Source organism: Silene latifolia, chromosome 2 (genome assembly GCF_048544455.1).
Source record: "Silene latifolia isolate original U9 population chromosome 2, ASM4854445v1, whole genome shotgun sequence".
In the NCBI taxonomy this organism is placed as follows: domain Eukaryota; kingdom Viridiplantae; phylum Streptophyta; class Magnoliopsida; order Caryophyllales; family Caryophyllaceae; genus Silene; species Silene latifolia.
In genome coordinates this window covers 35391008-35413545 of record NC_133527.1, presented here as the reverse complement: position 1 = coordinate 35413545, position 22538 = coordinate 35391008, and the positions used below count along the sequence as shown (strand labels likewise).

The 22538-nt window shown below is 43.9% G+C and overlaps 2 non-coding genes across 2 annotated transcripts; both read right to left on the bottom strand.

The window, feature by feature from the left end:
- Positions 1–1272: 1272 nt before the first annotated feature.
- LOC141645134 (small nucleolar RNA R71) lies at positions 1273–1379 on the bottom strand. The gene has a single exon (XR_012544721.1). It is a non-coding gene; the product is annotated as a small nucleolar RNA R71 (small nucleolar RNA).
- Positions 1380–21806: 20427 nt separating this feature from the next.
- LOC141644849 (small nucleolar RNA R71) lies at positions 21807–21912 on the bottom strand. The gene has a single exon (XR_012544453.1). It is a non-coding gene; the product is annotated as a small nucleolar RNA R71 (small nucleolar RNA).
- Positions 21913–22538: the final 626 nt, after the last annotated feature.

Below are 22538 nucleotides of genomic sequence, written 5' to 3'. Positions count from 1 at the left end.
ACCCCTTTCATGTTGGGATTAGGGGATCTGCAGTAGGAAATGTGACAATGTAGTAAATGAATTAGATGAATGAATTGTGATATTCTGTCACCATAGCAATTTAACTATATTTATCGACTTAGTTGAGTGCACGCTTCTATGTCACCTTTTAATCTGGCTAAAATTAATCCTAGATCGAAAGATTGGACTAAATAGGCCTGCTATGAACAGTAGACTACCCTAATGAGAATGAAAGTTAAGTTAGTGGTATTTTAGGATAGAAAGTGGACCGAAATGACCTTTCCGTATCCGTCTCGCATATAATTCCTCTGAATCATTTACAGCTGAGTCACTGGACTGCCGTAGTGAACCGAAATCCTGACATGTCCCTCTCTTTCTGATAGTTTAATCCTTATTTCTTGCCTTACTGCTCTTGCTCTTTATTTCTCTTCCTTTAAAACTTCGTAGTTTAGACAACAATTCAAACAACCCCCCCCCCCATTTGTGACCAAATAGACGGACCATTCACAGATATCTTGCCTCCCTGTGGTGATCGACCTGACTTCCCTAGCTATATAGTTAGTTTAGTTAGTTTATTTTTGACAGGTACACGACAGACGTGTCACATTTTGGCGTCGTTGCCGGGGAGGCAATTGCCCTATCTATTTTTCGATTCATTTATTTTACCAGTCTCAGGGAATTTCTATTCCTTGAGGCAGTTCTTATTCATTTTCTCTCAGTTTGTTTATGCCCAGGTCAGACAGGTGTGAATTAGTTTCAGCTGATTCAGAGTCAGAGAGACTATTCAGGCATAGACTCCGTCTGCAGAGGAAATCACGAAAGGAAGACTTGAGTACTTTCGAGCCAGAGTTACATCACTCTCTTTTCAAAGAAGACAGTCCGATTTTTACAGTAAAGATGCCGAAACTTTCTAGTCATTTAGTGCCCAAAGCCACCTCGATTCCAAAGGGTTTCAATCTTCAGGCGGAGGATGGGAATACATTTGAAATCCGTCCTTCTTAGATCAATCTGGTGGAGAGGAACCTTTATAATGGCGTGGCAGGTGAAGATCCGAGGAAGCACATGGTTATCTTTACAGATTACTGCTCTACTATCCCCGCCACTAAGGGGGTAACGCAAGACAAGATTAAGGAGGTTCTATTTCCTTTCTCTTTGACTGACTCAGCCAGGGAGTGGCTGACTGACTTGGAGCGCGTAGCTTCTGGGGTTACATATTAGGAGTCTCTTGCTCTTGCCTTTTACAAAAGATATTTCCCTCCACAACGCACCAATCTGCTGAGGGCCAAGATTACTAGTTTCAGACAGAATCCCGATGAGAGCTTCTACGAGGCATGGTCCCGATTCAAGAAATTGGTGAGCTCTATCCCTCACCACGGTTTTGCCCCATGGTTCATATCTAATCAGTTCTACAATGGGATGTATGACGACCACAGAGCCATACTTGATGCGGCATCCAGTGGGAGATTTCAGGAGAATACCGATGACGATAAGGGATGGTCCCTTATTGAGGAGATGGCGAATCACAGTGCTGAGTATGGAAACCCGAGGGATAGGATTAGAACAGTTCATACAATGGATAAGCAGATTTTGGCTCAGCTGGAGACCATGAACGCTAGATTTGACAAGTTGGAATTACAAGCTGCTGGGGAGCCTCAGACGGTCCATGTTCTTACTAGAGGAGAGACTGTTTTATGTGAGAGTTGTGGGAGTAATGATGGCCACACTGCTGTTGGCTGTCTTGTGGAGAAGGAAAAAGTCCTTGCCTTTCAGCAATATAGGCAAAGAGGGGGTTCTAATTACAATAATCAAGGGGCAGTCCATCCCAATCTGAGATGGACTAGTCAAAATGTGCTCAATCCTACACCTCCTCCGCACCAGTAGCAACCGTATGTTCATCCATATAAGAATCAACAAGGCTATCAGAAGCCTCCTTCCTTTGCTCCTCCCAATCACGGTGCATCATCTTCCTGTGGCGTGAGTGAAATTGGTGAGCTTAAGTCTATGTTGCAGTCTTTTACGAAGCAGTTTCAGCTGAGTGATCAACAGAAAGACGCGTCCATAAAGGCACTTGAAACTCAAGTTTCCCAATTAGCCATGAATCAATCCTCAAGAAAGCAGGGTCAATTACCGACTCAAAATTAGAAGAATCTACATGAGACGGTAAATTTCATCAATCTGAGAAGCGGTCGTTCATTTGAGGGACCGGAAGTGCAAAAATAAGACCCGAGGAAGGCTAAAACAGATGATGAACAGTGTTTAGGCAAAGAAAATGAGATCACGGCAAAGAAAGTGCTCGATCGACTGGTTTTAGGTGGTCGATCGAGCAGATTTGGCAAAGAAGGTGGTCGATCGAGTAGTTTATCTACTCGATCGAGTGAAGAGCAAAATGGAGTTGCTCGATCGAGTGAAAATTTCACTCGATCGACTGGTTTTGATGAAGAAACTGCTCGATCGAATGGGCAATTTGGTCGATCGAGTAGTTTTAATGATGGGAAACTTATTCGAGAGCCTGCTAGTACTCGATTAAGCGATAAATCACCGGAAAGACCTCGTTCGAGAGGTAAGAAGCGTCCAAAGGATACAGAACTTGCTCCGGAAGACACATTGGAAGAGAGAAACAAGGGACTCGAGATACCCATCACGGTTCCCTTCCCGAGGCGTTTGCAAAACACTAAAGCCAATCAACAATTCGGCAAATTTGTCGAACTTCTGAAAAGCTTAGAAGCCACTGTGCCATTCACCGAGTTGCTGACAAAGGTACCCTCCTATCTTAAGTTTATGAAGGAGATTTTATCGCGTAAGAGGAACATTAGTGATAGTGAGACCGTAGCTTTAACTAAGGTGGAGTCAGCCCTATTTCAAAATAAGTTACCTCCTAAGCAGTCAGACCCGGGTAGTTTTTCAATTCCGTGTCATATCGGTACCCATTTGATTGATAACACGCTATGCGATTTAGGCGCTAGCGTGAGTGTCTTACCGCTGTCTCTGGCTAAGAGACTTGGTTTGACAAAGCTGAGCTGCACAACCATGATAGTCCAGATGGCCGACCGTAGTGTATCACGGCCACTAGGTATAGTAGAAGACGTACCTGTGAGGATCGGGAGTTTCTTTATTCCCGTTGATTTTGTTGTCTTAGGCATCCAGAAGATGCACACACCCCTATTATTTTAGGGAGACCATTTCTGCCTACTGCACGTGCAGTAATAGATGTCGGGGGGAAAACTTTGAACTTTCAGGTAGGGGACGAGGAGCTGATTTTTCATCAGTCTAAGTTCCTGAGGGCTCCCACGCAAGCTCAGCCTTGCAATGCCCTCTCGTCTATTGACCCTATTATTGACCCTCCAGATGAAAATTTGGAGTATTGTGCTGCAATTTTTACCCATCCGCCTCAGATTGAGAGCAAAAAGGAGGAAAGTTCATCTGTTTTCCTTGCTGCAGGTACATATAAAAGCGATGAAGGAGCTGTCAAAGGGTGCTGTGCAATTACTGTCAATCAAATTGGAAGTAAGGATGCTAAAGACGGTGATAAAGGAGCAAGGATGAGGAAAGTTCGAGCTTATGTGGATATGAACTATTCCCCTCCTAGAGATTTAAATGATTTAAACTCAAGCTCATGGAAGTTGAAGAGGGCAGTCAACGTTGCTGAGATGACGTCCTCTAGTCAGGAGCCCTCCCAGGGGCTACTGAATTGCTTTGGGAAGTGAGCGGGGAAATGCCCCGTGTAACACCTTGTAATAAATAATTTTTGAAATTTCTGTTGAATTTTTTTTATTGCATTTAATTAGGATAATTAGTTTTAGACAGTTTCTAGCGTAGATTCAAGACTATAGACTGTTTTCATGCGTATTTGGTATTTTGGGAAATTTTTGCACGTGTTTTCATGCAGGATTGGGGAAGTTTTACGCACTCCAAAGGAAGAAATGACGAAATTAAAGAGCTTACGCGAGAAAAGAGCTCGATCGAGTACTTTTTGTGCTCGATCAAGTGAAAAAATGGTCGATCGAGCACTTCTTCCAGTCGATCGAGTAAAGCAATAAAGGGGACTTCTCGATCGAGTAGAATTCTACTCGATCGAGTAGATAGAGCATCAGAGTGTTCGATCGAGTGGTTTAAAACCACTCGATCGAGTAAATGCAACAGGACGCAAGGAGTTTTTATTCCTTAAACTCTTTTGTTCTTATTTCTATCTCATTTCCCCTATTTTTCGTCTAACACCTCCTATTTGCGATCAAAATCAACCCCAATCTCCATTTTAATTGCTCAAATACCAAATCCGCCTCCTACAATCTGTTGTTTGCTAATTAATCTCTCAAAGCCCCTTAATTTCCCCTTGTTTTGTGCTCGTTTTCACGGTTTTCAAAAGGGTTTAGGGTTTGCGATTTTTTCGATTCGAAAAATCGCCTTTTCTTGCTTGCTCTTTGAAGATTAATTGCATTTGTAGGATTTCTATCATCAAGTAAGTGATTTCTACTTCCTCATTGCTTTTTAATTTCGATTATTTGGAATTTTATGAGGTAAAATTGAAATTAGGGTTCGAAAATCCACTGTTGGTCGAATTTTTCGCCTTTAATTGTTTTTGTTGCCCTTACTTATCTTACTTGATGATAAATCCCCATTCCTCATAATTGTTGCTTGTTTAATTCGAATATTGCGCGAGATTTGCGAGTAGGGCCGATTTTTAGTCGAATTGTTTCGACTGTCCTACTATTTTTTTCGACTGTCAGACGGTTTATAAGCTTTCATGACTTATTTAACCTCACTTGTTGTTAATTACTGTTGTCAATACCTGCTATCCTGTCTCCTATCGCTTCCTACATGCTGTATTTCGGAATTTTTGAGGAATTTAGGAATTTTAAGGGCTGAAGTCGATTTTTTTCGACTGTTTAGGGATTGCAATGCTGTCACATGCAGATTTCTTGCTGTTTTAGCCTCTGTTTAGCCATTGTTATTTTATCATGTCCCCTGCCCTATGCTCACAGGATGGAGTCTAGCTCGCTACCTTCCACCAGCTCCACTTCTAACCCATCCTTGAGTGAGACGGTGGCCCCTGCTGTTGCCACCACCTCCGCTTTAGTCACTACTGCAGCCCCAGTGTTCCTAGTTTCAGCTACACGGATAGTTTTTGCTCCAGCAAGCTTTGCTGCTAGCTCAGTTCAGGCCGCCACTTCCTCTACGGCCACCACTGCTAGTCCTTCTTCTTCAGTGGTGGCCACAGTAGCCACTACCTCTACATCAGCCTTTACTTTTACACCTGTGGTGGACTCGCCAGCAGCCGCAGCTACCTTTAGAGCAGCCCTGATTCCTCACACCGTCCGAGCACGGGCTTCTGCTTTGAGTTCCAGAGGCCGGGGTCGTAGACAGTCTCGTTCTACGCCAGCTCCAGCCACTTCCACTTCTGTTGCCTCTACTTCAGCTGTTGTTGCTTCTACTTCTGGCATGGTCACAGTCCGAGAGGACACTTCCCTCGACTCTCACCCAGATTATCCGCAGGTACATTTTGTTAATGCTTTACATCGTAAGAAGTTTTATCACCTGCTAGGCAGTGTGCATGTACCCTCCCGATTTCTAGAGAAATTGGCACTTGAGAGACTCGGCATTTACGAGTCGGTTTGTGCTTTACTACGGGGCACGGGGATGGCCGGACTCATCACTATGAGCAGCCATGCCATTTTAGAGCTGAGCCTTTGTTTCTCAGCTCCTTTACCTTCTCCTCCGGGGCATACGATGCTGACCCCGATAGTTCTTCAGTGTCCTTCCGGTTTTTTAACCGGACTTTTCCGATGACCTTAGGGGAGTTTGGTAGGTTACTTGGCCTTACCTCTACGGGCGCGACTGCCGCCCCTAGGAAGGTCCACCGTCAGCTTTGGAGGACCTTAGCTCAGACAACCTACGTGGAGCGAAAGCTCCATCAGGTCCACCTTCCCCATGTCCGTTGTTTCCTTAGACTGATGGGGAGCACTATTTTGAGCCGAAAGGAGCCAAACAACATGACAAACACCAACCTCTCCATCCTAGGCGGTTACCTGAACGTTGACTGTGAGGGTCCTTTTACCCTCAACATAGCTTACTTGACCGCCCAGTACCTTTAGGGCCAGGGGCTGAAGGAGACGGGAACTGCTGCTTGTGGTGGCATAGGCACCATTCTTGCCCGTCGCCTTTTCCCCGTTTGGCCTCGTGAGTTTCAGTAGCTCGACGGAGAGAGGCTACTCAGTCTGGATGCCATGCTTGCTCAGCATTTGCTGACCCCAGACTACCAGACATGGAAGATAGACGGCTTCCTGTCTCTAGACTTACCTTGTGAGACTCTCCCCCGTCTTGAGGCCTTGCCCACTTTTGCTAGGGGCCACCGCCTGCCACCACTGCCTGACTTTCACCTTCCACTCCGACCTACTCCTGCTGCACCCGCCGCTAAGAAGCGGCGACTTGAGACCGGAGAGGGATCCACACCTTCAGGGAGTACCCAGCCTTCCACAGCTACTCCCATCCCGACCCCTACTCCCACTACTACTACCACTCCTACTCCCACTCCCACTGACCAGACACAGGCTGAGCCGGTCCTACCGGCTACTTTCGTACCACCTCCTCCCTTTATGGCGCCCGCGGTCCCGGACCAAGGGGGCGCCATTTACGGTTTGTTGCTTGAGCTTGCAGAGCGCCAGGCTCGTATGGAGAGGGATTTGGCTCTTACTTTACACCCTCTGTACGAGTACCACTTGCGGCGACACCGTCCGATCCCAGAGGGTTGGCCACACCCTTTCTTCTTCCAGTTCCCAGCTGAGGGGTACCCGGAGTCTGCTGACGAGGAGGAGGACGAGGACCCAAATGTCGCAGTGGAGAGAGCTCGCGCTGAGGAGCAGAGGAGGAGAGAGACCCGGAGTTCAGGGTCAAGGTGATCCGTGACAGCGACGACGACGACGACGAGTAGCTACTGGTCTACTCACTTCCCCAGTTTTCTGGATGGTTTGGGGAAGTTCGTATTTTGTATGTATCTCTTACTCTTTTATTTTTGTCTCCTTTTATTTACTGCTTTTATTTTTCTTATTGGTTATACATTCCCGTTCCCCTATATATATCTGCTGGTGCATGCTGGAGGACAACGAGGGCGTTGTCCGTTTTGGTTTGAGGAGGGTATTACATCCTTTTGAGTCTGCATTTGCATTTGTTTTGCATTCACGTTTAATTTTCAGCTTTGCATCGTTTATTTTATTTCCTTAAAAAATCAAAAAAACAAAAAAAATGCAAAAAATGCAAAAAAAAAAATATTCACGTTTATTTTTGCATATAGGTTGAGTCGGAACGATAGTCTACGAGTTTCTGTTCAAATATAGCTGACTGTTTAGACTTGACCTAAAAATTGGCAACTACTTGATAAATTCTGAGGTTTAGAGCCATTAACTGGTAACATTCATGACCAGTTCATTAGGAATATTGAGAATAGTACTCTTTGCATAGCATGTTCGTCTCTTTTGCAATTTTATGACATTCAATTTCTTGTTAAATGCACATATTCGGGTTTATGGTTGGTGTCACATGCAGGGAGGTGCTTGAAAATTTCCCTTTCCTTATATTTTTCACCCATTTAGCTCCACATTAGCCAAAACTTGCCTTTTTGACCCATTAGCTACATCCCAAACTAAGCCTGTCTAGTCAAGCTAGTTAGTATGTCTTTTGTGGTATGAGTTTCCGTCTGCAGTTTGGCTCGTATCTCTTTTGTATGGAGTTGTTGGAAAATTAAGGAAGGAAAAAGAAAACGAAAAAAAAAAGAATTGAAAAAGAAAAAAAAAGAAAGACGTGAAGAAGGAAAGGATAAAAATGAAAAAAAAAATGAAAAAGAAAGAAAGCTGGAACGTGAGAAAGAAAAAAAAAGAAAAAAAAAAGAAAAAGAGTTTGAAAAAAAAAAGAGTTGATTTATTTCAGTTAGTTCTTTCAGACGGTATTAAAAAAGGGAAGTTTGTGACCGTCTGACTCCTCCATTCTTATTCTATATTTTTGAGGAGATTGTGTTTGAGTTTAGTGAGCTTTGTGCCAAATGAAGGGCACTTGTACTTAGTTTTTCAGTCAGTTGAGATTCAGAGGATTTTATTTATGGTCCTGTTAGGAACTAGCTTGACGCTTTTACCTCCACAATTCCATAACATGTTTTGCCATTCTCACCTGAACCTCACTATTCCCATATTATTTGCAAGCCCTCGGCTGTGACGGACATTATTGGATGGAGTGTGTGCATTAGTGCTTGAATTGTCTTTCATTTTTGTTGCATGCATGCTATGTAGGTCGCAGTTAGGTGAGTGACTGTCTTTTCTTCCCTCTTTTACATATAATATTCACCCTTTGCTTCATGAGAGAAGAGTGACCACGAGAGAGTCCGATTTTGTTGGTCTTGCAAGGTCGATAGGGCTATATTTCTGAACAGCTTATAATTCGTTTGCGTATTGACTGCTTAGCTATAACTGTTAGTTTTTGTTGCATTAAACTGGTTCAAGTAGACAAGTTATAGCTAGCTCTGAGTTATCTTTTCCGTTCCATTAGTTTGCATTTAGTTTACTCGAGGACGAGTAAAGGTTTGATTTGGGGAGGTTTGATACGTGCCTAATGTAGAGTCTTTTTAGCCTATTTCAGCACGTATTCCTATGTATTTTTATACTGTTTTTATGGTATTTTGCCCGAATTGGCTACTTTGGTTCGTTTTGTCCATTTTGTAGAAATGAACGCAAAAGTAGTGGAATCGTACTCTTTTTTGTCCTTTTTGCATGCATTTAGAGGAGACGGGATTTTCCAGAGTGAGATACTGCATTGGGAAGCATCCTGGCATGGATTACGAGGCATTCAGGCACGGACTTGAGCTGATTTAAAGTCAAAGAACTCGATCGAGCAGTTTTACCACTCGATCGAGTGGTTTTTACGTCCCAGGATGGTCGATCGAGTAGATTTCTACTCGATCCTTAAGTTACTGAAAGATGGGCTACTCGATCGAGTAACTTTCTACTCGATCGAGTAGATGCTGCTGAAGGTTTGCTCGATCGAGTGGTTTTATTCCACTCGATCGAGTGGTTTCACTGTTATGGGCTTTTATTAGCCCGTGTTATGTTTTATTCCGCAAACTTATTTACTTTTCCTATTTAAACCTATGTTAATTAGGTTATTAGGCATCTTTTATCTACATTCATTTTACTTTAAGCAGTTTACACATCAAACCTTATTACGTTGCTTTTCCCTTCACTGTAACCTTACTTCCGGATTTATTTCACTCGGATTTTGTGTTCTTTACGCCGGATTCGCTTGATTGTAATTCCTTTCTCTACTCTTTATAATAATTAATCATTTGTTCGCTTTAATTTCTTGTTTGCTTCGTTTTTCCCTCTGCCCTAATTTCTCTTTTATGCAATTTACTTGTTATTTCATAATGTTTACTGCTGGAATTTTATCTGCTGTTAGTTTAATTAGCGACATGAGTAGCTAAACCCCTTTCATGTTGGGATTAGGGGATCTGCGGTAGGAAATGTGACAATGTAGTAAATGAATTAGATGAATGAATTGTGAGATTCTGTCACCATAGCAATTTAATTATATTTATCGACTTAATTGAGTGCACGCTTCTATGTCACCTTTTAATCTGGCTAAAATTAATCCTAGATCAAAAGATTGGACTAAATAGGCCTGCTATGAATAGTAGACTACCCTAATGAGAATGAAAGTTAAGTTAGTGGTATTTTAGGATAGAAAGTGGACCGAAAGGACCTTTCTGTATCCGTCTCGCATATAATTCGTCTGAATCATTTACAGCTGAGTCACTGGACTACCGTAGTGAACCGAAATCCTGACATGTCCCTCTCTTTCTGATAGTTTAATCCTTATTTGTTGCCTTACTGCTCTTGCTCTTTATTTCTCTTCCTTTAAAACTTTGTAGTTTAGACAACAATTCAAACAACCCCCCCCCCCCCCCCCCCCATTTGTGACCAAATAGACGGACCATTCACAGATATCTTGCCTCCCTCTAGAGATCGACCTGACTTCCCTAGCTATATAGTTAGTTTAGTTGGTTTATTTTTGACAGGTACACGACAGACGTGTCACCCATCGTGCACATGCTAGAACCTACTATCCAAAAATTAGAAGAACTTGTCAGATAGGAGCTGGAAGACCAGCAAGATGAGGAAACAGTTCAATCAGCTATAGATGGCCACACAGCTGCTCAGCCAAACGATCAGCTTGCTGATTAGGCAGATGACTAGGACTGGCGGACACCATACTTAGATTGGCTGCGACACAGCAAGCTGCCAGATGACAAGAAGGAGATAAGAGGTTTTAAAATGAAAGCCTCCAGATTCATACTAATTGACAATGTGCATTTCAGAAAATCATTGGCAGGACCCTACTTAAGGTGCCTAAATAAGCAAAAGGCACATACTGTGTTGTATGCCCTCCATAGTGGCGAATGTGGAAACCATGCAGAGGGCAGGAGTCTGTCAAACAAAGCCCGCAGAAACGGCTACCTTTGGCCCACAATGAGGGTAGACTCGGCAGAATATGCCCGCAAGTGTGACGCCTGCCAGCGCTCAGCACTAATGATCCATCAGCCAGCAGAGCCCCTACAGCTCATCATTTCTCCCTGGCCGTTCATGACATGGGGAATGGATATAGTGGGTCCTCTGCCTAGAGCCACAGGAAACAGAATATGGATGTTAGCAATGACAGACTATTTTTCCAAATGGATAGAAGCAGAAGCATTCACAGAAGTGAAAGACAAACTAGTTATCTCTTTCATTAAGTGTAATATCATCAGCAGGTTTGATATCCCATCAGAAATCATATGTAACAACGGATCAGAATTCATATCAAAGATGCGGAGGGATACTGTGCTAGATCGAACATCACTCTAAAGAAATCAGCACCCAGGATTCCAAAGTCCAACGGGCAAGCTGAATCCAGGAATAAAATCATCATGGACAACTTGAGAAGCAGGCTACATGAGTTAGGAGGAAAGTGGGCAGTTTAATTCAGACAGAACGACGCCAAAGACGGCGACAGGACAAACACCCTTCAGCCTTGTGTTCGGTGTAGAAGTAGTAATTCAATCAGAGGTTTTAGTTCCAACTAACAGGTATAAATCTATAACAGGGGAACTGAACAGTGCAGATATGATCAGGAGCCAGGACATGAAGACGAGCTGCGAGCAAGTGCAGAAATAAGTCTGGCTGCCTACAAGCAGTCAGTCGCCAGAAGTTACAACAAGAATATAAAAGTCAGGCTCCCGGAGGTAGGAGACCTGGTTCTCCGTGAAGTGTTCCAGAACACAAAGAATCGTAAGGCAGGCAAATTCGCCTATAAATGGAAAGGACCATATTAGGTAGAAGGCATTGTTGGCCATGGTGCGTACAGATTAATGACTATGGACGGTCAAATCATACACAAGCCATGGAACATACTTCACCTGAAGAGGTATCACTTATAATAATAAGTAGAGTTTACTGTACAGCGTAGTATATTAAGAAAATCAAAAAAAAAAAAAAAAAAAAAACTCAGTAGGCATACTACCAATTTTCTGTTGTTTTCTTTTTCTTTCTTTAAAAAACATTAAAAGCTGCTATCGGAGTTGTGTGGTCCATAAGCTTCTTGGGACCACAATTGCTCTGGCACCCCCATGAGACAGCATCAGGTACTTTACATCGCTCTGATATGGTTTTCTATTTTCAGGCTTCTTTAAATGCATCACTCTGAACTCTAATATCCATGGTATATTGAAAGTATAGCTAGCAGGACTGTCAACTGCAAACGCGGGGTGACCAGGCACACGACACTCTAATATACCTAACCTATATTTCTCCATTAGGAGCAACCCCACCAAGCGGCATGTGGAACATACGAAAGGGAGCTTGGCTGACAGCTGAATGCTTATCCAGCTACCCTGGATACCACCCCCTGAACGTAGCTCGCAATTAACGCAATTAATCAGGGCCCAGCATGCATGCACACACATATGGAACGCAGGGATCTCTGAGCAACCAGAATCCTGCAACGTCCCACCGGTCCTAGAATGACGATAAACTTGCTTAAGGTACGCCCCTGTCGGCTTTAAACATGATGAACACACCTTGCGTCATGAACAACGTCAAGTAGTCAAAATGTGGTATACGCCTAAATAAGTCATCAGACTGACACGGCACCTAGCTGAGTCTAAATCTACCTCTTCAGGCTGACATGACTAGCCTAAATCAGCCAGTAGGTTAACATGGCAGCTTCCTAAGCTAAGTATGAAAGTAAGGAACAAGACACACAAGATATTACGAAAATTAAACTTGCCAATTTAAGGCAAGGGGCATTTCAAAAAGTTGGCCAAAAACATGGCCCCAAGTACAAACCGCCACCACGACGAGAAAACGCAAACAGAAAATTGTTGAAAAATTTTACAAGTCTGCCCTTACAGGGTTAGACCACCATCCAAAAAGTTTAAAAATAAAAAGCTTTTAACTTTAGGTCACATTGATGACCTCCACTTCTGGCATCTCCACTGCCTTCTCCTGCTGACTTCCCATTTTAGGAACAAGACAAGCTTGCACGCCCCCGGCAATAGCAGCCTCTTGAGCTCCCTCAGTAACAGCAGCCTCCTAAAACGAGCCAGCATCCCCAGCAGATGTCTGCTCTGCCAGCGCAGGAGAATTCACCTCGCCGACTTCAGGCATCAGCATGCTCTGTTTTGGTAATTTTTACCGAATTAGGTTAAGCGTGGTCAATGTGGTCTTACTCATTGTATGTTCGAATATTTTTTGTGTTTAATGTAAAGTAAAGGAACTAGATATGTAAGTAAAGATTGACACGTGAGATTTGGTGACGCGGAAAACCCAATGTGGGAAACGACCGCGGGAAGGGACGGTACCCTTCCAAGGATTGCACTAGCTTGTTTAATAAGAGTATGAGTACAATGGAGACGGAATGCATTTTAGCTAGCACAATATGTTGCGTGTTTGCTTAAGATCTTGAATGCCCTTTCTTGCTTGTTTCCTTGGCTATTTATAGGGTAGGAACACTAGATATGCCCTACCTCGTTTATGGTATGGAATATTACTCCTATCACAACTCTTTCCATAATCAAGTATTCCTCCTCCATTCTCCCTAATATCCCTGAATTCTCCCTAAGATCTCCCTGAAGACTTTCCAACATACGGGATTCCTTTGTCAGCGGGCCTTCTCACTGTCACGTGTTACTTGGCCCAATTCCTTAGGCGGATTCCACTTGCTCTTAGGCTCCTTGGGATTGATCTACTTCCACGAACTAGCTCTTTAGGCAGAACCAAGTGGGCATGCCTCTTATTAGGATAAGGTCTAGATTTTAGCCCAAACAGTTTGCCCCTAATTCCTTGTGAGATACGTCTCGAGGTGTCGAGTAAGGAATTACGTACATTTCTTTTTGAAAGTCCCTCGCCGTCTTCCACATAAATGCCTAAACTCTCATCATTACCCCTCCCTCCTCTCTTCATTTCTCGCGCTCTCTTTTCTCTCTCCTCGTTTATAATCTTAACTCCCCTCTCCATTTCATTAACTCCAAAATTAAAACCTCCACCTTCCAAAAACCCTTCTTCTACCTTCTAACTCTTCGTCGGATTCTGTCCCCTTCGCCGTCGTTCTTTCCCAGGTACTTCTTTCTTCCCATCTTTCTTTGCTCCTTTCTTTTTTGTTTTTCCCGACCATGGGTAAAACGCGTCACGCCACTTCGACCTCTGCCCCAGCCAAACAAAACCCGGATCCCGTCTTCCCTTCTCGTAATCTCTTCGTCCACCCTCATGACTGTAACTCCTCTTTGACTACCACCGACATCCCCTTGATTAAGGGATTACTTGGTCTTGCTGACGGGGTTGATATTACTATCCCGGAGCCGGGCCAAAAGGCAGATGCCATCCGGCCGGGATGGGTTTGCTTTTACCTTTATCCGTTTAGGTACGGTCTTCGCTTCCCTTTCCCAAAACTCATGCAAGACATCCTTTGCACCAATAACTTCGCCATGGCACAATTTTCTGCCAATATTTGGAGGGCTCTCCTCTACTCTCTAACTGCTAGTCAGAATACCGGCAGCTCCATCTCCTTGGGCAAATCTGGCTTATATGTACGAAATCAGGTCTCTAGGAAGAGGCCAATTTTCTTTCCGGGGCTCTGGTGAAACCCCCTTCAGGCACGTGTCAAAATCCAGGGATGAGAAGTAGTTTGAGGACTTATTCTATGTATGGAAGGCTTCCATCCAACCGCCTGCTGACTACATCTTCGAAGAATGGGTTATTACCTCGAGTAAATGGCTCTCCTAACGCCTTATTTGTTTCTCTTAATGCTTATTGGCTTACGTTTTGGTTTCGTGTAGGTCCCTGCCATCTAATTCGTCTGGGTGACCCATTATCTGCTCGCAACAAGCTATTCTGCATCCCCCAGTCTGAGAGAAAGTTTGCTGACCTGCTACTCGGCTTCTCACCTGCCTCCTCCTTCAATCCACATCAATCATCTCACAGCATATCTTCTAGTAAGCCACTTTGTGCTGTCATTCACGCTATCTTTGTTTGTACGTAATCTTGCTGCCGATCTGGTGTTTCTGGTCTCTGAAATCTGACTGCTTGCAGGCTCAATATTTGACCCTTTGGAGGCCATCCTCCAGAGCTCTAAAAGAAAAAGAACTGCTGCAAGCCCTGACGTAGCTTCTACCTCCAAGAGGAGTGCCCCTGCTGCATCCTTCCAATCTCCTCCTACCTATTCCAGTACCATTCACCCTAAACCTTTAGAAGTCAGCCCGTTATCCCGTCATCCTCCTACTCCACCTACTAGTCCTCCTGCTGCGGCTAGTGGCGGCATTATTGCTCACTTCCCTAATGGTTTTAGGAACATTGATAAGGTACCCTACTAGCCTGAGATCGACCAGATTCTCTTCCCTTATTTGGCGGAGGCTTTCTCAGAATTCTCCCCCGAGAAGATGGCTGAGAATGTTCTGCACAATGCCTTTATGGTGAGCGTCCTTTCTCTTCTACCTGTTCTGAATTATTTATATCAAACCTCCTAACTCTTCTCTTTCTGCCTTTAGGCCCTCCAGTCAGCTCTATATAATAGGAAGATGATTAACGTGGTCCAGACTACCAGTAGGGCTACTAGCCAGGAACCAGGAGCTGACTGGTACCGTTGCTGAGTTGGAGTAGCAGTGTTCTGACTTGAGGGGACGGATGGTAGAGGTGAAAGCAGAGCTTGCTGGTGCCAAGAAGAAGTTAAAGGACGGAGCTGATCAGCTGGCGCGTACCCCGGAAGTGTGCAGTACCTTCTCCGACTCTCTCAATCGTTCTGACGAGAGGACTAGCGAGCTGATTTCCCTGGCCACCAATATTGTTACCTATGCTACCTGGCGGGGAAAGATCAGTGAAATGCGTGCTGCACTTGACGAAGCTCCAACCTTGCAAGCTATTGAGGAGGAAGAGAGGCAGCTGGAGATCCTATATCATGTCCAGCCTGATTTGAGCGTCCTGTTGCCTGAAGTCGGCGAGGTGAATTATCCTGCGATGGCGGAACATAAAGCTGCTGGGGGTGCTGGCTCATTTCAGGAGGCTGTTGTTGCTGAGGGAGCTCAGGATGTTGCTGTTGCCGGGGGATGTGAAAGGTGGTCCTTTTCCTGAAATGGGAAGTCAGTAGGAGGAGGCAAAGGAGGTGCCAGAAGTGGAGGTCATCAATGTGACCTAAAGTTAAAAGCTTTTTATTTTTAAACTATTTTGGATGGTGGTCTAACCTTGTATGGGAAAACTTGTAAAATTTTTAAACACCTTTCTGTTTGCGTTTCCTCGCCGTGGTGGCGGTTTGAACTTGGGGCCCTGTTTTTGGCCAACTTTTTGAAATGCCCCTTGCCTTAATTTGGCAAGTTTCGTCATATGTTGTGTGGCTTATTACTTACTTTTATACATAGCTTAGGAAGCTGTCGTGTCAACCTACTGGCTGATTTAGGCTAGTCGTGTCAGCCTAAAGGGGCTGATTTAGACTCAGCTAGCTGCCGTGTCAGTCTGATGACTGATTTAGGCGTATTCTGCATTTTGGGTGAGGTGGCCGTGTTTACCTTTAGGGTGATTTAAACCAGTCATGTCAGCCTGAAAAGGCTGATTTCGACTCAGGTAGCTGTCGTGTCAGTCTGATGACTGATTTAGGCGTATGCCGCATTATGACTACTTAACCTTGTTCATGACACAAGGTGTGTTCATCATATTTAAAGACGACAGGGGCGTACCTTAGGCAAGTTTATCGTCATTCTTAGACCAATGGGACGTTGCAGGATTCTGGTAGCTCAGAGATCCCTGCGTTCCATACGTGTGTGTATGCATGATGGGGCCCTGATTAATTGCATTGATTGCGAGCTACATATAGGGGGTTGTATCCAGGGTAGCTAGATAAGCTTTCAGCTATCAGCCAGGCTCCCTTTCGTATGTTCCACAGGCCGCCTGGTGAGGGTGCTCCTAATGGAGAAATGTAGGTTAGGCATGTTGGAGTGCCGTGTCACCCCGCGTTTGCAACTGCCAGTCATGCTAGCTACATTTTTAATGTACCATAGATGTTAGAATTCAGAGTGATGCATTTAGAGAATCCTAAAAATAGAAATCCTACCAGAACGATGTGAAGTACCTGATGCCATCTCATGGGGTGCCAGAGCAATTGTGGTGCCAGGAAGCTTACAGACCACATAACTCCAATAGTAGTTTTCAAAGTTTAAAGAAATAAAAGAAACGAAAATGGCACAAAATTGGTAGTATGCCATCTGTACGCACCATGGCCAACAATGCCTTCTACCTAGTATGGTCCTTCCCATTTATAGGCGAATTTGCCTGCCTTACGATTCTTTGTGTTCTGGAACACTTCACGGAGAACCAGGTCTCCTACCTCCAGGAGCCTACTTTTACATTCTTGTTGTAACTTCTGGCGACTAACTGCTTGTAGGTTGCCAGACGTATATCTGCACTTGCTCGCAGCTCGTCTATCATGTTCAGGCTCCTGATCATATCTGCACTGTTCTGTTCCCCTGTTATAGATCTACACCTGTGAGTTGGAACTAAAACCTCTGATGGAATTACTGCTTCTGCACCGAACACAAGGCTGAAGGGTGTTTGGCCTGTCGCCGTCTTTGGTGTCGTTCTGTCTGACCATAACACTAGTGGCAATTCATCTGCCCACTTTCCTACTAACTCCTGTAGCATGCTTCTCAAGTTGTCCATGATGATTTTATTCCTGGATTCAGCTTGTCCGTTGGAGTTTGGAGTCCTAAGTGCTGATTTCATTAGAGTGATGTTCCATCTGACACAGTATCCCTCCTCATCGTCTGAGATGAATTGTGATCCGTTGTCACATATGATTTCTGATGGGATACAAAACCTGCAGATGATATTACGCTTAATGAAAGAGATGACCTATTTGTCTTTCACTTCTAAGAATGCTTCTTCTTCTATCCATTTGGAGAAATAGTTTGTCATTGCTAGCATCCATATTCTGTTTCCTGTGACTCTAGCTAGAGGACCCATTATATCCGTTCCCCATGTCATGAACGGCCAGGGAGAAATGCTGGGATGTAGAGGCTCTGCCGGCTGATGGATCATTGGCGCTGAGCGCTGGCAGGCGTCACACTTGAGGGCATATTCTACCGAGTCTCCCCTCATTGTAGGCCAAAAGTAGTCGTGTCTGAGGGCTTTGTTTGACAGACTTCTGCCCCCTGCATGGTTACCACATTTGCCACTATGGAGGGCATGCAACACAGTCTGTGCCTCTTGCTTATCTAGGTAACTTAAGTAGGGTCCTGCCAACGATTTTCTGAAAAGCACATTGTCAATTAGTATGAATCTGGAGGCTTTCATTTTAAAACCTCTTATCTTCTTCTTGTCATTTGGCAGCTTGCTGTGTTGCAGCCAATCTAGGTATGGTGTCCGCCAGTCCCAGTCATATGCCTGATCAGCTGGATGATTGTCTGGCTGGGCAGCTGTAGCTGATTGAACTACTGCCCCATCTTGCTGGTCTTCCAGCTCCCCTCTGTGCACTTCTTCTAATTTTTCGATAGAAGCTTCTAGCATGTGCGCGATGGGGATGCTGGACAATTCAGCTGGCTTGAAGGTTGCCCCTAGAGTTGCTAGGGCATCTGCCTCCACATTCTGATCTCTGGGATCTGCTTGAGCTTATAATCTTTGAATTTGTGTTTTAGCTCCTTCGCCACTTTCAAGTAGGTGATCATTTTTGTCTCCCTGGATATAAATTCTTCATTCCGATGGTTAACTATTAGCAAAGATTCACATCTTACTGCTTGTGCTATCAGATCTCCCTTCGGTGATCGCATGATTAGTCCTACATCTCCCCCTCTTTGGTTGGAGGCTCCATCAATGTGCATCTGCCAGACTTCGGCTTCCTTGTTCCCTTTGAGGGTTAGGATCTCTTCGCCTGCCACATTCTGGATAGCTGGGCTAAAGTCTGACACAAAGTCTGCCAGTGCCTACGACTTTATTGCTCTTCTTGGATTATACTTGATGTCGTATCCACTAAGATGTACGGACCACTTTGACATTCTGCCTGACAACTCAGGCTTCCTCATTACGGATTTCAATAGGTAATTGGTTACAACATGTATGGTGTAGGACTCAAAGTAGGGGCGCAGTTTGTAAGATATAATTACCAGTGGTAGTACTAATTTTTTAAGAGATGTGTACCTGGTCTCTGCTGGCAGCAGAGACTTGCTTATATAATAGACTGGCTTTTGCTCCTTGTCCTGCTCTCTTACCGGAATTGTGCTTACTACCACCTCTGTGACGGCTAGGTAAAGGAACAATGGTTCTCCTTGCTCTGGTTTTAATGGCGGGTTATTGTGGTAGTGCTTCAGCTCTCTGAATGCCTGCTCGTGGTCTGCAGTCAACTCCAACTTCTGGCTCTTTCTCAATATATCGTAGAAGAGTCTGCACTTGTCTTAGGATCTTGAGACGAACCTGCTCAAAGCTGTCACTTTGCCAGCAAGCCTTTATACATCCTTTGGTTTTTCTGGTGACTTTAGCTGTAATATGGCTTTAATCTGCTCGGTACTGGCTTCTATTCCTCTTTGAGTAACAATGTAGCCTAAAAATTTGCCGGAGGAAACTCCAAAGGTGCACTTAGACGGGTTTAGCTTCATTTTGTATTCTCTGAGCGTGCAGAATGTTTCTGCCAGGTGCTGCATGTGATCCGTAGCTTTCTCTTACTTCACCACCATATCGTCAATATATAACTCCGTGGTTCTTCCTATTTGTTCTTTGAACATACGGTTGACCAACCTTTGATATGTGGACCCTGTGTTTTTCAGGCCGAAGGGCATGACATTGTAACAGTATATTCCTCTTTCAGACATGAATGTTGTCTTCTCTTGATCGGCAGGATCCATCTTAATTTGATTGTAGCCACTCCAAGCATCCATGAATGTTAACATTTCATGTCGAGTTGTCGCATCCACCATTGCGTCAATGTGTGGTAGCGGGAAGAGATCCTTAGGGCATGCCTTGTTGAGGTCGGTGAAGTCCACGCATACTCTCCACTTTCCATTCTTTTTGGGCACTACCACCACGTTTGATAGTCACTCTAGGTATTTTACCTCTCTTATCTTGTTTGCTGCTAGCAGGTGATACGTGCATTTGGTATAGTCTTTTTAGCCTATTTTAGCACGTATTTCTATGTACTTTCGTACTATTTATATTGCATTATGCCCCAAATTGGCAACTTTGGTTCGTTTTGTCCATTTTGTAGAAATGAACGCGAAAGTAATGGAATCGTACCATTTTCGACCTTTTTGCATGCATTTTGAGGAGACGTTTCCAGAGCGAGATATTGCATTGGGATGCGTGAAGGAACGGTCTACGAGGCAGTCGGTCATGAGTTTGAGCTGATTTGAAAGAAGAATACTCGATCGAGCTGTTTTATTACTCGATCGAGTGGTTTGTATGGCGGGAGTTGGTCAATCGAGTAGTTTTATGCTCGATCAAGAAGTGTTGGAAATTGAGGTTACTCGATCGAGTAACAATTCTACTCGATCGAGTAGATTATCTGGAGAAATGCTCGATCGAGTGGTTTTAGACTACTCGATCGAGTGGTTTTGGCTTTCGTGGGCTTTAATTAGCCCGTGAACTTGTTTTAGTTATTGAACGTAGTAGCTTTTCTATTTAAACGCACGTTAACTAGGTCATTAGCATCTTGGATCTATTTCTATTCTATCTAAGTTTTATATATCATTCATTTTATTCACAAAAAAGACTGTGTTACTTTTTCTTCTCTACTGTAACTTTTGCTTTCGGATTGTCTCGCTCGGATTTGTTTGTTCTTTACGCCGGATTCTTGCGATTGTAATCTCTTTCTCCCTTTTAATATTAATCTCTCTTTTATTTACTTTAATTGCTTGTTTTGTTTCCTTTTAATTTCTTCCCTAATTACTTTTTATGCAATTTAATTATTGTTTTATCATGTTGAATATTAGTTTGTTCATCGTTATTAGTTCTGACAATATTAATAGCATGAGTAGCTAATCTGTTTCATGTTAGGATTAGGGAATCTACGGTAAAAATGTGACGATGTAGTAAATAAGTTGGATGAATTATTTGTGAGACTCTGTCCCCATAGCAATATAACTGTATTTACCGACTTAGTTGAGTGCACGCTTCTGAGTCACCTTTTTAATCTGGTTAAATTTATTCCTAGATCGGAAGATTAGACTAAATAGGCCTGCTATGAACAGTAGACTACCCTGACGAGGACGAAAGTTAAGTTAGTGGTAATTTAGGATAGAAAGTGGACCGGAAGGACCTTTCCATATCCGTCTCGCAGTAATTTATCTAAGTTGTTTATAGTTGAGTCACTGGACTACCGTAGTGAACCGAAATCCTGACATGTCCCTTCTCTATTTGATAGTTTAATTCTATTTTTCTGCCTTAATTGCTCTTTCCTTATTTCTCTTCCTTTAAACCTTTTTAGTTTAGAAACTAAATATAACCCCCCCCCCCCCCCCCCGCGCCCCCATTTTTCTGCCTTAATTGCCTCCCTGAGGAGATCGAACTGACTTCCCTAGCTATATAGTTAGTTTAGTTAGTTATTTTTGATAGGTACACGATAGCCCTGTCAACTTTTGGCGCCGTTGCTGGGGAGGCAATTGCCCTATCTGTCTTTGTTTCGTTTATTTTATCCGTCTTAGGGAATTTTCATTCCTTGAGGCAGTTCTTATTTATTTTCTTTCAGTGTTGTGTATGCCCAGGTCAGACATGTTTTAGTTAGTTTCAGCTGATTCTGAGCCAGAGAGACTGTTCAGACATAGACGCCGTCTGCAAAGAGAATCACGAAAGGATGACTTAAGTACTTTCGAACCAGAGCTTCAGCATTTCCTATTTACAGAAAATCCATCTTTTGAAGAAGACACTTTCAGTTCCGTAAACCAACCAGTAAAGATACCGAATATTGCTAGTTATTCGGAGCTTAAAGCATCATCAATTCCAAAGGGTTTCAATGTCCAGACTGAGGATGGGAATACATTTGACATCCGCCCTTCCTATATCAATCTGGTGGAGAGAAATCTCTTTAAAGGTGTGGCAGGTGAAGTCCCGAGGAAGCATATGGAGGTCTTTACGGACTATTGTTCTACTATCCCCGCCACAAAGGGGGTAACTCAAGACAAGTTTAGGAGGTTCTGTTTCCTTTTTCTTTGACTAACTTAGCCAGGGAGTGGCTGACTGATTTGGACCGCACGGCCGCAGGGGTTACTAACTGGGAGACCCTTTCTCTTGCTTTTTATAAGAGAGATTTCCCTCCACAGCGCACTAATCAGCTGAGGGCCAAGATTACTAGTTTTAAGCAAGCATCTGATGAAACTCTCTATGAAGCATGGTGCCGTTTCAAGAGGTTGGTGAGGTCAATTCCTCACCATGGTTTTGATCTGTGGTTTCTGTCCAATCAGTTCTACAATGGGTTTTACGATGATCAAAGAGCCATACTTGATGCATCATCCAGCGGAAGATTTTAAAAGAACACTGACGATGATAAGGGATTGGCCCATATTGAAGAGATGGTGACCCACTGTGTTGAGTATGGGAATCCGAGAGATGGTTTTAGAACAGTTCATGCAGTCGATAAGCAAGTTGTGGCTCAGCTGGAAGCCATGAATGCTAGGTTTGATAAGTTGGAGCTGCATTCTGCTGGGGAGCCTCAGACGGTCCATTTGCTTACTAGAGGGGAGACCGTCACAAGTGAGAGGTGTAGGAGCCTCAGACGTTGGCTGTCTTACAGAGAAGGAACAGGTCCTTGCTTTACAATAATACAGGCAAGGAGGGGGTTCCTATTATAACAACCAAGGGGCAGTCCATCCCAATTTGAGGTTGACAAGTCAAAATGTGCTCAATCCTACCCCTACTCCGCAGCAGCAGCAGCCATATGTCCATCCTCATAAGAATCAACAGGGCTTTCAGAAGCCTCCTTCCTTCCCTCCTCCCAATCACGGTGCATCATCTTCTGGTTGGGTAAGTGAGATAGGTGAGTTAAAGACAATGTTGAAGTCTTTT